This window comes from Euphorbia lathyris, chromosome 3 (genome assembly GCF_963576675.1).
Source record: "Euphorbia lathyris chromosome 3, ddEupLath1.1, whole genome shotgun sequence".
NCBI lineage: Eukaryota > Viridiplantae > Streptophyta > Magnoliopsida > Malpighiales > Euphorbiaceae > Euphorbia > Euphorbia lathyris.
Window position 1 is genome coordinate 6,583,243 of NC_088912.1, and position 16,050 is coordinate 6,599,292.

A 16,050-nucleotide genomic window follows, 5' to 3' on the forward strand; every position below is an offset into this window, starting at 1 on the left:
ATCCCAGTTGACAATGACATTTTGCTCAGTCTGAGGGATTTACATATTAAGGTTGTATTTATATATTAAAACAATTATTCAATACATAAATTTGAAAGAAATTGTATTATTATTATTATTATTATTATTATATTATTATTATTCATGTTTATTTTTATTATTATTGTTTTTCTGGCTGAAAACATTAATCCTCTTAATTCGCTGGCAACATTCTGCAATCAATGCTAGAATATCCTATTTTCCTTCGGAAGATCGGCTAAAGCACTCACATCTTGATATGGATTTTCTTCCAATCTCTTGTTAAAAACATAGAGTTTCTGTTATAGGATAGTCATTTGAGCAAGTCAGGAACAATGATCTAATTTCCTCCGGTGCTCTCTGTTGGATTATTTCTCAAATTATCCCAAATTGACAATGTCAGGGGTAAAATGCATCATTTTAGACATCAATGATAAAATTGCTTCTGACAGTAAATGCTACATATATTTTTGCACTTTATCCCATATTTAAAACTTTTTTTCATAGTAACTACTCATTTTTAAGACTTAACAGGATTCATACGAATTTAAATGAATTATGATATATGGGAAATAATATTTACAAAACTGTTGCTTTTGTGTTTAAATTTCAAATTTTCAAAATATAATTCAAATTTATGAAAGAATTCAGTATTGAAAAATTATTTACAATTATATTAATTCATAATTTGAATTATATCAAATTAACTAAATCATTATTTTTATATATTTTAGGATTTAGAGTTTATAATTTAATGGTTTAAGATATATTATTTAGGGTTTAGTAGAATCTGAGTCAGGTCTAAAATACAAGGAATTGCAGCATAAAATTATACTTTATTTATAATATATTAAAAAAACTAGTAACATATTAAGAATTTAATTTCATAGTATGCTTTAATTGTAGTTTTTATAACTAATTATGATTTTTATGTAAAACCCTATTATTATTTTGATTTGATGAGAGAAGAATTAGCCCACGAGTTTATATGGAGCCTGATTCTACTCTAACATTTAGAATTCCAATTAGATACATCCTGGATTTGCTACAAGGAATCGCAATTTTGTAATGAATAATGTCTAAATTTACCTATCATTTTTAAGAAAGTGTAGATTTTATTTTAACTATGGAAAAAAAAACTCTACCGTTAATAAAAACACTACCATTAATATTGCCAAGTAAGATCAGTTGTACAATTTACCTAACAGAAAATTTGAATCGACCAGTTTGACAGTTATTCGACTTTAACATCGGGGCTTATTTATTTTCGGTTTAGTACATCATAGTCTCTCAAACTTGTCCAAAAAAACTTGATTGGTCACCTGAATTTATATTGTATCTTGTTAGCCTCTAAAGTAACATGATCAACCCTCTAAATTTGTAAAAAAGACCTAAAGATCTAAAAAATAGAAAGTTAATTTGTTTTGAAGATTTAAATAATCACGAATTAAACCTTATTCTTAAAATTTTGTTTTTTTATAAATTTGAATAAATTGACATGTATACTACTTTAAGTAAGTTTTGAAGATTAATAGGTAATTTGTTTTGAAGATTTAAATAATCACGAATTAAACCTTTATTCTTAAAATTTTGTTTTTTTATCAATTTGAATAAATTGACATGTATAATACTTTAAGTAAGTTTAGAAGATTAATAGGTGATTTTTTTAAAAAAAAAATACATGGCTATTATAGGTTATTTTGTTTTGAAGATCAAAAGAGAAAAAGATAATATTTATATGGCTTCGCCCGGACTCGAACCGGAGACCGTCAGTGTGTTAGACTGACGTGATAACCAACTACACCACGAAACCTTGAATATTTTAGAAGGATTGGGAAATAAGAAATTAACTGCATTTTGATTATTTTGCTGAAGAAAGTAAAAAAATAAAATAAAATGTGGTTTGACACAAGATTTTTGTTGGTTCATATTATTATTTTTCTAATTTGATGTCTGAAAAATGATTTTGAAGTCTTTCATTCTCCATCCTGTCCAATTTCATTCGCCTTATAAAAAAAATGCCTAAAAAGTAACATTTTTCTACTGTTTAGATGCATTTTTGTTGATAAATCCTAAAAATAAATATAAATTCTTATTAATATAAAGTGAGATTGAATACATGGATATGGATAGATTTGATTCTAAGAAAGCTTCTTCAAGCACAGGGATCAGGTTAAAAATATTAATTTAACTCAAAGTTATTGTCTATAGACAAAGTTCACTCTTTTTTATTTTTCTGAGATTGCAGCTTTTCATTTCTGAATATTTGCTAAAATATATTTGGACTGTCATATTACAAACCTGAAAATAATTCACTAGCACTATTGATTTAACAATTCTAATTATTTAGTTTTAATACAATAAACATATTTAAATTATTATAAAATTCCTCTGAATATTCAAAGAAGTACAGAATAGATAGCATCAATGCAAGCATACAGAGTTCATTACGGATACAGAAATGAAAACAAAAAACAAAAACCAGATAAGTATGATCTATTGCTACCATGGACAATTGAAAGTCCACACATTTGGCTCTGATAGGTACAAGTGAAAAAGAGAGTCTATAAGCTAACATCCATTGCTATAAGTTTCTCTTCAATAATGGTCGTCTCTGATGACGCCTCTTCTTAAATTTTAATGACTTCCCAGAAGGCATAATTGTCCCAATTCTAGAAAATTACCGAGAAGAAGGTACCTGATGTATTCAAAATATTTGATATTTATCTTCCTCCGGTGCTCTCTGTTTCTCCGGATTCCACTCTCTTGCATATAGATTCAGCTTTCGAATCAATGGTCGAAGAAGAAGCAGCTCGGAAATGAACTCCATGCTTGGTATATGGTTTTAGAAGCTTAGAGTTGTTCTTTTTCTCTTCCTCACCTTGACCTGAAATCACACAAACTAATATTAGAGATTCAGCCACTCAATTGGATATTGCTGTATGAAAATATAAGCTACTATACTCATTATAGTTAAGTAAATCACCCAATTCCTCTTTTATTTTACATGTTCAAATGTTGTCTTAGAAATATCAAAAAGGTGTAAGTTTTAAATATCTATAAATGCCAACATAATATAAATAACACAATAGTTATATGCACACCAAGTAGAGAGCAATATACACATCATTGACATAAAAGCAAGTCCTAATTGATTAATATTATTAATATTATATGACCATTGTTAAACTCATCAATAAGGAACTCAAATCGTTGCAAAGTCAATTTACATGTTAGTTTACCATCTATATCCAATTAAAATTATAATTTTATGATCTAAAATTTAATTTTTTGTTTTTTGACAACACATATAGGTCTTGAATATTGATTTCCTAGAATTCAGACAAAGACTCCTATTAGTTGTTAGATTATAGGTCTTGAATATTGATTTCCTAGAATTCAAACAACGACTACCATTAAGTTGTTAGATTAATATTTATAGAATTAATAATTGAATATTTACAAACAATCAAATAATTGACTCGTAGTTTGTTAGACATGCTAATGCGTTAAGTTGAATTAAAATTCCAATTTGGGTCAAATGGAGTTGCGAGCCAAGTTGAAAAAGACCAAATTTACCCTCAAGTGTACAAGCTAAACCCAATAATTATGAGGTAATCAAACTATTTTTCAAATCAACTGGCACACTCGTAGTAGTATTGCTGTGAAACATAACAAAAGCAAAGAAAACAAATAACTAGAATGGAAGCTGAATATTCGAGTTCAAGAAAAAAAATCATGTGATGGGAAATCCTTAAGCAAATTAACACGTAAAAAAATTGCTATTTGAAGAAAACTACTCTCTTGGCTGGATCCATCAAACCTAGAATTTCTGCCGTAAAAAAAAGGAATAGGTAACATTAGGAATCCCAAGGTCCCCTTACTACACCCAAGACTCCTAGTTTTTTTGTTAATCAGCTAACCATTTCAAAGGTCCTCAGTTAAAAATCTTTGAGTATGCATCCTAAAGTCCCATACATATAAGCACAAAAAAACAAATTCAACAGGATAAATTTTGAATATCAACAATTCAGTTCAACTTTTCCACTTATTATCAAAAGAAAAGATCTAGATTACAAAATGAAAAAAAAAAACACATGCTCAAAATGGAATATCTAATGCTTAGTTAATTATAAGAGGAATACTTTCAAATTACAATAAATTCCAATTACAGTGACACAGCAGAAAACCCAAACTGATTGAATGATTATAACATTTAGAATTTCAATACTTTAAAGAACCCCAGATTAAATACCTCCCAATCATACCCAAGATGAGCAATCAATGAAAACCCCCAAACTATTGAGCATCGATCATATAAGAACAGCAAAACAGAAACTAGGAGTTTCATTCTTTAATTCAAAAAGTTGAATTTTCACAGAGTATTACACTGGCTAAATAAACCACCAAACAAGGTCTAAATTTCATCTGCATGTCCTGTTTTACCAAGGTAAAGCGCTTCAATGGGAGTCATCATTCTTGAGAATTAAGAGGGGATACATTTATTTATAACTACATAAGCACACATCATCTTCTGCCAAAGTATAATATCACAGTCATGAATTAAAACTGTCTTACAATAAAAAATGAAAGCACCATAGCCAGGAAAACAAGAGCGATCATGAGCTACACATCAAGGTTCAGCTGTTGTAATTGCAATAATGTACTACCTAAAGTAAAATCAACACCAATATGTACAACTTTGCAATATGATAATTTTTAAGCTTTTTAGTTTTTGAAAACCAATCCCTCAAACAGTGCAGAACGAATACAGTTTAGCCCATGAATAGGATCATTGTAAGCTATGTTGAATTTGAAGTTAAGTTCAACAATGAACCTTTCATCACGATCCTATCAATCCTATCAGATTCATCTTATCTTCAACAAGCTATCTTAACAATGTGACTCCTGATTTGCAGTTCAATTCATTACGTACCTATCTATTTCAAAAACAAGTTTCAGCCTTTTATGAATGTACCAGGACTATCTGCCTTACCAGATTAATCTTATCTTGAACTAGTAACTCATAAAAGTACCAATTGAAATCAATCTCAAAAAAGTACCAATTGAAATCAGACAATCATTGGTTTGTTCTTGAAATCAATCCTAAAAATCGGACCATCATTGTTTCAGTTCTTTTTGAAACAGACCATCATCAAAGGCAATATTCAAGCAAAAACAGAAGTGTAGATTGATGTAGCACCATAGCATAGAAAAGTACGCAAAATCAAAAGAAAACCCATATGTATAAATTTAAAAATGCTAGAGTATATATAAATTTAGGGTTATAAGGTAATCAGAAAACACAATGAACTAATCAATAAATTAGTAATTCTAAACCTCAAACTTACCTGCAACCTCTTGTCATCCTTGGAGTTAGTAGGAATGGTTTTCGCCGGCCACATTCTGCAATCACTTCTAGAATATCTCCTTTCTTACTTCGGAAGATATTGACTTCTGTTTCTTCACAATTATTTTTCCTGCACGCATTCTCAAATGTAAGCCGCTAATTTATCAAAGAACGTTTTCACAATTCAATCTTGAGATTTGATGAAAAGGATTATTCGTTATAGATAAAATCTAGTAACTCAATTTACAATTCTGTTTAGCATACGATGATGAGATTCAACTTAAACGATACAATACAATAATACTATTAGCTATGGTTAAGGTCTTTGAGGCATATCAACAAACACCTTAAAGGCATTTCGAATATAAAAAAAATGTGAGATGAAAATTAGTAGACAAACAGGATCAAAAACCTGCCATGTGGAAATCATCACTACGGTTGTCTGGCCGGTGCCCAATTCCATTCCTATTTTCCCAAATACAGTTTTCTGCTTCGAATAAAATAGGTAGAAACTAGGCTTTCTTTTTCGGCATTGTTGCTCAACGAGAAAACAGATGAGAATAACTGTTTCCTCATACAATCAACATATGCAAATAAAAAATTAAACAAAAACTGGACATATCTGTTCATATCACGTGTCAAAATTGGAAGAAGCATCATCGTAGAATCCAAATCGAGAAAGAAGAGAAAGCAAACAGCTAAATGAAAAACGAATTAGAGATGCCAAAGCCTTACCCATCAAGCACAGAGAGTGGCGGCATTATCTCCTTCTTTGCCTTATACTGTTCGGAAATTCTGAATCGAAATTGATTTTGATCGGTGAGATCTAGCTCTTGCTAATCACAACTCATTTGCTTATTACACGCTTGAAACAAAGAAACCCTAAGAACACAGGGGAAGAGATCGCTGCGGCGGCTGGAGGTGAATTTAAACAAAGTCGCAGTATATATAGATGAAAGTTTCGATCTTTAGGGCAAATCCAGAAGCCCTTTCTGGGCTGGGCCTTTTACGCAAGTTAATTTAAGCTGAATAAATTTTTAACCATTTATACTTGTAAAAAATTAATACTTTGAAAAATTCTATTTACTCCCAAACTTATTTAAATGGGATGAATCTAGCGTTTGTAGTTAGGAGCAATTTTATCTTTATCATTTAAAATGACATAATTTTATCCTAGACATTAGTAATGAAGAGCAATTTTACCTTAAAATTAACAAATTGCATTTTGAAAAATAATTCATCAAACTATATCATCAGTTATGAATCTTGTCATCTGTACTTTCACATGTGCGTCATTTTTTCACTCATTAGTAACAGTTAAACATGAAAAAAATTTAAAAAATAAAAAATAATTTGTCTTTTGTATGAACTGGACAATCAAATATTTCGCCGAATTTATAAATATTAGCCTATAATTTTATTATGAATTTTTTTTAGAACTAACTGATATGCAATTGTTCCAGAACAATGAACAAAATATTTGTGTTTTATAATAATGTTTGAAATTTATCCAATTTGTCAAAGTTTGGGTAAAATTATTCTTGTCTGCCAATGTTAGGGGTGAGATTGCACTATTTTAGACGTTAAAGGTAAAATTGCTTTAGACTATAAACGTTATAGGTATTTTTACATCTTATCTTTATTTAACTTGATCCATCTACAAATGTAGATAACCACTGAACATATATTTATAATTAACCGTTTATTTTTTCTAGGGCGAATAAAAAGTATGAAATAAATGACTTCTCGAATCGATCTAGTTGTCAATTGCTTGAATAGTCTTGCTTCTAAGATTAATAAAGTTTTTTTAACTTATGAACCGAAAAAATTGTACTAAATAACTATTAATTCCTACATTTTATTTAACGTAAAATATTTATATTTTAATAATATATTGTAAGATTTTTACCTTTTTTTTATCCCAACAGTTTTATCTTTATGAATAGGCTAAATTTTATTAGAGGGTGCATGAAATTTTTTATACTAGAGACAGGGCCAACCCTAGACTCTGAAATGAGGGCATCCGTCCAGAATCTATAACGGTAAGGGGTCTAAAAAAATACTTTTATAGTATAGATATAAATACAGAAATGAACATGTAATATTAGAATTAATTGATTTAGTCGGTATGATGAGTTGGCTAATGATTCCATTTTAACTTGAGCTTATCAGTTAAAATATTCAATAAAAAAAATAACCATTTATTTTTTTTCTCATTATTATTATTATCCAATTTCGATTTTTTCTTAAATTTAAATGTGAATTCATTTAAAAAAAATTTAAATGTCAAAATATATATATACATATATATATATATATATATATATATATATATATATATATATATTAACATAAAAAATAATATATTTATTTACTTCTTACAATTTTACATGACACAAATATTAATAATACACAAATAATTTTAGTTAGTATACTCGTTAGCTCTTAGCCTAGTGGTTGAGAGCTTACTTATGCCTTGGGAGGTCATGGGTTCGAATCACATTCGGGTTTGGTGGGGATTTTTCTTTATTCTTTAATGTAAGCGCGTTGCGCAAATTTTTTTTTTTAAAAAAATACTTGTTATACACTACTAATTTAGCTTCCATGTACAAAACATTGTAATCTTAAACATAACGTTTACGAGTTAGTGCAATTTCAAGTCTAGTTGATCAAAAATTAGTTTTTGCCATTAACATAAAATGTGCAACCTCAAACCATATTGAGTGACCAGAACGCTGGAGGTTGTAGCGAGGATAAAAAAAAGAAATTACACATAAAAGATCTTATTTTGCCAATTAAGCTTGAACCTATATCAATTGATAAACATTAGGCTTAAAATTACAGTATTTTGTCCATGAATGCTAATTAATCTCTCCTAATAACTTTTTTTTTTTTTTGAAAGAGAATGTTGTCATTTATAAATCAAGAGTGCGTTAAATCAGAAACAGCCAGTGATCTCACAAAGTGAGAGGCTGAATTCCAGAAACATGGATTAGGCCAATAAAAAGCTTCTTTTGCTAATCTATCCGCTACACTATTCGCTTGACGATTGATGTGTGAGATGGTGGGGTTATGACACAGCTCCGCGCAAGCCCGACACCTCCTCATTATGCCCCCTAGCTCAGAATCATTACGAACCGTACTGTGAAATGCATCCACGACACCTTTTGCGTCCATTTCGATCGCACCAACCTGCATATGCTGCCCCTGTACCAACTGCTCCTGCACCCAGCTGAGGGCTTCGTAGAGGCTGACGGCTTCTGCAATTTGCGGCAGCCATCTGCCTTGGATGACTTTCGTCCAGCAGTTGCGGATTCGTCCCAGACCGTCTCGGCAAACGATGCCAATACCAACCCGGCCTCCTTGCTCATCAAGTGCTGCATCCATGTTTATCTTAAGACCGCCGAGTGGCGGGAGTTGCCATCGCGGGGTCCGCCTTCTACTCATTGGCGACAGACTCTCCCTCTTCCCAGGTGAGAATTGCTGGAACTCCGTTAGGAATTGTCGTGCAGCCTGCAGTGCTCGATGTGCAGGTACAAGTTTTGCGTTCCACAGAGAATTATTTCGCTGCTTCCATATTTCCCATAAAACCAGGCAAAACTCCTCCTGCTCTTGTAACTTTTGGAATGTCTTCAACTGGAAACCTCTCCTAATAACTATATAACTAAATTTGTACTTTATTCATTCCTAATAACCAATATGCACTGCATAAGTTATCTGAAATTTCAGGAGCAAATAACTATTTCTTAACAATTTCAGCCTTTAAAGATATCTCAACTATTGATTAATGAAGGGATTGGTTACTCTTCCTCTGCCTCCACATCTCCGCCAACACCACGATTCACAACCAAATTGACGCCAATCACCACCCACTACCTCTCGAATTCGACCGCCCGCGACAGATGAATGGAGGTCGACGACAGCCTCATGGGTGCCCAAATTGACGCCGATCACCACCCACTACCTCTCGAATTCGACCGCCCGCGTCAAATGAAGGGAGGCCGACGGCAGCCTCATGGGTGGCGACTAGAAGATTTGGCTATGATGTTTTCTTTTTTGTTTAAGGTTCTTTGTGTGGAAGAGATGGAAGAGGAGAACGGAGGTAGTTAATTTTGTGTTAGGGTTAGGTTTTGATACATGATGAATATATAGTATTAGTTAATGATGATAGGGTTAATATGGACCACATGATCAAAACAAATCGATGGTCTAAATTCATTATTGAAATTAAATAAATTAATAATCTGAGTATTTCTATTTAATACTTACAGTAAAATCTCTATATAGGAATACTCTATATAAGAATAACCTATATTTTGTAATAAAAAAACTTGGTCTCAACTTGGTAATAACCTCTATTACCAAACTCTATTTAGTAATAACTTTCCAATTGTTATACAAATAGCTCGGTCTCAAATGTATTAAAAAAAATTATTTTTAAATATTTATTTTTAAAATTCAAATTTATTTTTTTATAATTAAGGTCTTTCAAAAGTACGTATGAGTTTTGACATAAGTTGTTTAATGATCATCATCAATAAGAATTTTTTATAAATACGGTTATTAAGGACCTTTGTTCGATCGTTTATTACTGACCGTAAATTTTAATGTAAGCTAGTTAAAATATTAATAATTTGAATATTCTATTTAATATCCATTTAGTATTTATGAATAATTTACTTTATTTTTTTATTAACATTTATTTTTGAAATTTAATATTAAAAAGTTAAATCAATATACAAGTTTTTAAATTTGAGTGATTTTAATTTTATAATATTAAATAATGTCTAATTATTTAATTCCTGATATATATATATATATAATCTGGCAATTGGTTTAGTAGTGATGTATACATGCTTGTTGTTGGACGGTTTAAACGGTTCAGTTCGATTTGATAGGCACATACAAACTTAGCATGAACCAAATTAGAGGATTTGAGCAAGTTAAAGCATGGATCACTTAAAGCAAGTTTAAGAGATCAATAGATCACGTTAATTAAGTTAAAAGTGTCAATAGATCGATTTATATGAGTTTAAAAGGCTAATAAAATGCCAAATATATATTTAGCCATTGTATTTGTCCAAAAATTTAACTACATATTTAAAGTGACATGTTCGCTCTCTGGACTTTCTTAAAATTATATGTTGGCTTCAAAACTTATTTATAGTGATTTATTAACCTACAAACTTGCTTAAAGTGTACGATTTCAACTTCACCAAAATCTCTTTTTGCTTTGCCATGTGAATTTTAGGAGATCAATAAATCACTTTAAGTAAGTCAAAAGGACAAATATGACGTTTTCAAAGTATAGATGACAGTTGAATTTTCTAGACAAGTATAACGAACTAGAGATGTTTTAAGTATGGTTTTTAAAACCAGACCAAACCAACCGATTGGACCGTGAACCGACTAATCTTCCAGTCCAGTTATACATATTTAAAGTCGAAGATATTGAACCGATGAACCGGTAAGAAACCGGTGAACCGGTCTAATCCCAATTATTTGCAAATGCATATATATGACTGAAAATCGCAGCTCCTTGAAAATTGACCCGTTGTCAAGAGCTTCTTTGTTATTATCGACCACCGTTCCACGAATATCACGTGCACTATTTTATTTTGGTTGAGCCGCCGGAACAATACAAGGTCTTCCTTTTTTATCTTTTTTCTTTTCAATTTTTATGTTTTAGTATGGATATTTATTGAAATTTTAGTAACTAGTGTTGTTTATATAAATTTATATATATATTAATTTACTTTTATACATATAAATTAATTTTACATATTTGAGTCTTTCAAAAAGAAATTTTACATATGTGCGTATTAATTTTGATATTAGTTTTAGTAATATTATATATTTGGGTATTATTTTTATATATTAATTAATTTATATATTATAATATAATTTGGGGTTAAGGTGCAAAAATACCCCTAACGTTTTGGGTCAGGAGCAATTTTACCCCTAACGTCTAAAATGATGCAATTTTACCCCTAATGTTAGAAGCCAAGAGCAATTTTACCCCTAACATTGATAAATTGGGCCAATTTGAGAAATAATTCATCAAACTGTTTTCTCGGTCACGAATTTTTTCATTTACACTTCACACGTGCGTCATTTTATCAATAACAAATCACAACATATGTTTTGGGATGTGAAAAAAAAATTAAAAAAAATATACTGTCTTTTGTACGAATTGGACAAAAAAAAAAATTCAAAAAATTCACCGAATTTATAAATATTAATCTTCAATTCTATTATTAAATTATAAAAAACATGAAATCCGTTTTTTAGAACGAATTGATATGCAATTGGTGCAGAATAATGAACAAAAATATTTGTGTTTTATAATAGTGTCTGAAATTGGCCCAAATTATCAACGTTAGGGGTAAAATTGCTTTTGGTTACCAACGTTAGGGGTAAAATTATACTATTTTAGATGTTAAAGGTAAAATTGCTCCTAACCCAATACGTTAAGGGTATTTTTGCACCTTAACCCTATAATTTGATTCAACTAATCTGAATCTTGTTGAACTTATTGATTTTAATCCATTTATTAATCCGGTTCGATAAGTCTAAAGGTTCCTTGATTTATTTAGCCAAATAAAAAAATATATCTTTCTTTAAATTCTAGAAACAAGTTATACCTTTTCATTTTGCATCAATTTATATCTAATGCATTGTTTCTATATTTATATTTTGTAAATTAAGTTACTAAACGATAAAATGAAGCACATGTAAAATATAGATGACAAGATTCATAACCTAGTATATACTTTAAAGAGAATTGTCTCGTATATAAAAATTATATAGCTCATTTATAACCCTATCCTTACGCAATGGGATAAGGTTGGAATTGCTGCAACCTAGCAATAGTGAGTTTTAATATTAGAGTTAAGGTGCAAAAGTACTCTTAACGTTTTGGGTAAGGAGCAATTTTACCCTTAACGTCTAAAATGGTGAAATTTTACCCCTAATGTTGGAAGCCAAGAGCAATTTTACCCCTAACGTTGATAAATTGGGTCAATTTGAGAAATAATTCACCAAATTGTCTTCTCAGTCATGAATCTTGTCATCTACACTTCACACATGCGTTATTTTATCAGTAACAAATCACAAACATATATTGGGATATGAAAAATAAGAAAAATATACCGTCTTTTATTAGACAAAAAAAATTCAAAAAATTCACCGAATTTATAAATATTAATCTCCAATTTTATTATTAAATTAAAAAAACATTATATCCTTTTTTTTTTAGAACAAATTGATATGCAATTGGTGCAAAATAAAGAAAAAAATGATTGTATTTTATAATAATGTCTGAAATTGATTCAATTTATCAACGTTAGGGATAAAATTGCATCATTTTAGACGTTAGGGGTAAAATTGCTCCTGATCCAAAACGTTAGGGGTATTTTTACACCTTAACCCTTAATATTATATAAACAAAAGTCTAACTAAAAAATACTTTAAAGAGAATTGCCTCGTATATAAAAATTATATAGCTCCCTAATTAAGGGATTTAAGGGAATAGTTTTCTCAAGGAAAAAAATTGGAGAGAAATTATGTTGGTTGATTACTTGAATGTAATAATATTTTACTCAATTCTCAACAAACAACCTAAAAAAATGAGCAATTAGTCATTAAAGTTTAGACAATATTTCAAAGGGTTAAAAATTTATTTTATCTCAATAAAATCATCAATTCTCAACGAACAACCTAAAAAAATGAGCAATTAGTCATTAAAGTTTAGACAATATTTCAAAGGGTTAAAAAGTTTATTTTATCTCAATAAAATCATTTAAGTTTATTTTTCTCTCAATAAAATTACTTCGAATGTTTTTCAATCATCTTTTTTCACCGAAATTGTTGACATAGCATCTGAACGTCACGTTAGCGCTACCTGATATATTAAAAAAAAAAATAACTACACATTTTAATTGATAATCGAAATACCACGTAGGCTAATTTTTAGTTAAAATTTTAATTGATAATCCTTATTTACTTGGATAATTTGTAATTAATTTTTATTATTATATCACATAGTGTTGAGACATGTAATTAAATGTCACGTAATCAATTCCGATAAAAAAATAATCGAAAAATGTCCAAATGACAAAAACAAACTTTGAGTAATTTTATTGAAATAAACTTTTGTAACCTATTGGAAACATTATCCAAACTTCTATGATCACCGGTGCTAATTACTCCAAAAAGATGGGCATTTTACTCCTCTTTAATTATGTGTATATCCCTGTCCCTTTGAAGGCTATTTTATGAAATTCATGTTTCAAAAATAACGTTTCACAGCGCATTCATAGCAACGTTGCTTTTTGATCCTTCTATGTCGACTCTTCTTATCATTGTGAAGCAGAATTCACCAAATGTTGGATTGTTCACCCGCTAATAAAGAACGTGAGCTGAATTTAGATTGTCGTGAGAGTGTTCATGTCCATTTACGTGTATATGCAAAAATAGTAAACTTGTTTTGATGAACTAAAAAGTGACGGAAACATAAATCTATGCCGAACCACAACCCACGGAAAACCCCCTTCTCCAAGCAAAAAATTACTAAGAGATCCAAAATACCCAAAGAATAATCTCAAAGCTATCTTTCTCCTATCCTACAATATCTATATACAGGAGTGAGTATGGTCCAGTTCAGTTCGATCCAAAAATCAAACCAACCCAAATAGGACAAAACTAAACATGTTTGTTTTTTGTGAATTGGATAGTTCATGTCAGAACCGAACAACTACTAATTATTTCATGTCACTTTTTCATTCGGCTCGACAAAAGCTCAACCATATTCGGCTCAATTTACAAAAAACCAAGCTTGAACACGACAAAACTCGGTATAGAAACTCAACGTGCAGGCTCAAAGTTCATTAACATGAACGTGAACAAGTTTGTTTCGATTATTGTTCTAATAATAGTATTTCTATAATTTTGTGTAAACTTTAATTTTGTAAGTTTAAAACTTATATAGTTTTGTGTTAAAAAATCCAAATGAAGTTGTTCGCGTGCGAAGTTCATCAACAAAATTAACAAGCTGCTCGCGAACAGGATGTTGAGCTCGAACTCACGCTCATCAATGTGCAGGCCAAACAATAGTGTGTTAAAATACTAACAAATATGCCAACAATCACAGGCAAGAAGCCATATACAAGCAGAATCAAATGGTATCACAGCAAAAGCTATTAACTATCAAAGGCCAAAGGTTTAAGCACCTAATGAGCAAAAAGCCAAGTTAAATGCATTATCATATTTCCTAATCTCAAGTAAAGCCACAATGTAATAGGCTAATAGCAGCAAATTACACATTGAATTAAGTCACACAAATAATGAAAGAATCCAACTGACAAAAGTTAAGCTCTTAAATCAAAGGCTTAATACAACATCCCTCCATGAACTTGTTCAAAAAAAGTTTGATTGACCCCGAACTTTCAAAGTGTTCTGATAGCCCATCAACTTGCTTAAAATGTCCCGACAGCCCCTAAACTTTCTTAAATTTAATCAATTAATAACTCGGTTGCAAAAAAAGTAAGCTGCACGCGGAAGGTATTGCAACCGAGTGATCAATTGATTACGTTTTAAGCAAGTCTAGGGAGCTATATGGATAATTTAAGCAAGTTTAGGGGACAGTGTTGAAAGTTCAGGAAGCCAATCAAACTTTTTGGACAAGTTCAAGGCGCAAATGATGTATTAAGCCCAAATCAAATAAATCAAGTTCACCCAGCGACCTAATTAAAAGCATCACTCAATAAACTTTACATCCTAAATTCACTGTTCGTCTGCTAAGAAAATGACCAGAAGGGAAAGTACAGAAACGAATAAATTGACTAAGAAAGTAGAAATTCAAGTTCATTTTAGTTACTAAATCAACGATTCTTAACTCAATAACAAACACACACTCAAACTCAACGCAACAAAACAGAAATCCATCAATCTCCTTAATTTTCCTGCAGCTTCTCAGTTGACAAATGAGAAGAAGCTACAATTTCCATTTAAAAGCTGAAATTAGTACCATTTTTATCCAAAAAAAAAAGATAATATTGCAAAGAAAAATCGATTTACCTTGTAAGTCAATGGAAACCAGTGAAACAATCAGTGGCACGAAGATGTACGGATGAAAAGAATGAAACTTTAGGGCATAAAAGGGGCGGCGGCAAGAGAAGCGGAGATGAGGCGAACTGGTGAAGAGATAGAGGAAAGAAATGCAAAGTAAAACGATGGGAGAGAGCGGAAGGGTTGATGAAGGGAATGACAGAATGAGTGAAGTTCTTCTAGGTTTACAGCCGGACAGAACCAAAAACCAAAATTGCTGAGAAACGAACCGAATGAAGAATGAGACCTATTATGGGACATAGAATGCATTACGAACGTATGATCATTACACTTCAACCGGGTTATTCTATTCCACCTCTTAGAAAGAAAAGAACTTAAATCAAAATACTTAATAGCATGGCGATACATTTATACAACTTCTACCCCAAGCCCATGAGTGAATAAGAAGTTGGATCTCACCCGAATCGCCCCATCTATCCTCCTGAGGAGCAGTTTGGTTTCAAACCCCGGTTTCAACAGGTGAAGTACGTCATGCTAATGTTTCTTGGATGATCCGCATCTCATGATCAGGTGTTGATGAGCACACTGAACTATCCATGTGGCTGAGAGCCCAC

The 16,050-nt window shown here is 30.8% G+C and overlaps 1 long non-coding RNA gene and 1 other non-coding gene across 2 annotated transcripts; both read right to left on the bottom strand.

Annotated features, from left to right (window-relative positions):
• Positions 1–1,757: 1,757 nt before the first annotated feature.
• On the bottom strand, positions 1,758–1,831 carry TRNAV-AAC (transfer RNA valine (anticodon AAC)). The gene has a single exon. It is a non-coding gene; the product is annotated as a tRNA-Val (tRNA).
• Positions 1,832–2,414: 583 nt separating this feature from the next.
• Positions 2,415–6,300, bottom strand: LOC136224126 (uncharacterized). Its single transcript, XR_010686296.1, has 3 exons — positions 6,104–6,300; positions 5,370–5,498; positions 2,415–2,905 (listed from the first exon to the last, which is right to left on the bottom strand). It is a non-coding gene; the product is annotated as an uncharacterized lncRNA (long non-coding RNA).
• Positions 6,301–16,050: the final 9,750 nt, after the last annotated feature.